Genomic DNA, 1409 nt, shown 5'->3' with positions numbered 1-1409 from the left:
ATACATTATATGTTGTTTTCTTGTCTTGTACATTTGAATGTCAATTTTTTTATCTTTACCTCCTTTAGAAGAACCTTCTTTTCCTCCTTCTTCTTAGCGCTGTTTTTTTTTGTCCCTTTCTTTTTTTTTTTTTTTTTTTTTTTTTTTTTCGGAATATTTAACCTAGTTTCGCTAACCAATCCGGCGTCCTTTACTAGAGGGACCTAGGTCTTTTGCAAGATGTGGAGTTGCATTTTGAGAGAATTTTTTTCTAAAGGACAAAAAGCGTCATGATCATCCAGATGCAGATGAGCACCTAGTTCATGATGCTCCCTGTACCGAGGCATGTCACCTCTATCAGCCGATGGCCGTCCTTGCAATTTTTTTTTTTTTTTTCTTCCGCGTACCAACAAAGTACGCGTCTTTTTTGGGGCAAAGAGAAAGTCGCAGAAATGAGTGACCACACCCATTTAAAAGACGGTATATGTATTTTCTCTTCTAAATTATACTGACCATATGTGTCCGTTCGTGAAGTCCATTTTATGAGCGAAATGTACATAATTGGTAGAGCTTCTTCATTTAGCGAAATTCAACTAGGTGCCATTTAAAAAAAAAAAAAAAAAAAATTGAAATTTCTAAAATGATTACTGCTTGTATGTACCCAACACACGGTGAAGGAACAAAAGAGTCACAATTACATGGTTGATTTCTTTTTTTCGCTTTTTTAAGTTTCGACCTGTCATCTTTTGGGGCCCCCTTAGTTACATTAACCCCTCACGTATGCATTTGCCCATGATGAATGTACATTTCTCTTTCGCCCTTATGGTCCTATATCCTGCGCATCCCATTGTGTTCACACTGCATATATGCTGCGTAGGACAGGCCCCTCCTTGGCATGGAATCTTCCTTGCGCAATAGAACTTATGTGATTATATACTGTTTGAGCAATAAAGCAGAACCACACATGGGGACCGCAAAAAGTGGGTATCCCTATCAAAGGGGAAAAACTCATGCATGCGATGAACTGCCCCAAAGTAGATCAACATTACGCTCTAAGTTAAAAAAAGTGCCAATTTTGCATAAAGTCGAGTGAAGAAAAAGGGGGGGAAAGTCCTTCCTTTCATGTGCATAGAAATGGACGTTTATGACACCACATATTTTAGAGAGCGCCTTGTTGCTCGCACAGGTGAATTGTATTCTGGAGTCATACGCGGTGGGAATATGTTGACATGCATGTGCAGGTAGCAACTTCACCCAAACCGCCAGACCACTTAACCTAAGGGGTCCGCCCCTTCCCCATGATAGGGATCAATTTGTACAAAACAGTAAAAAAAAAAAACATGGTAAAAACTTGACAGAGTTTTAAAAGGGGGAACAACAAAAATCATCTCCAAGTTGCACCAAAAATGGAGGGACAAAAAAAAAAAAAA

Source organism: Plasmodium fragile, assembly GCF_000956335.1.
Source record: "Plasmodium fragile strain nilgiri unplaced genomic scaffold supercont1.69, whole genome shotgun sequence".
Taxonomy (NCBI): Eukaryota; Apicomplexa; class Aconoidasida; order Haemosporida; family Plasmodiidae; genus Plasmodium; species Plasmodium fragile.
Note: the sequence above shows the minus strand (reverse complement) of the source record.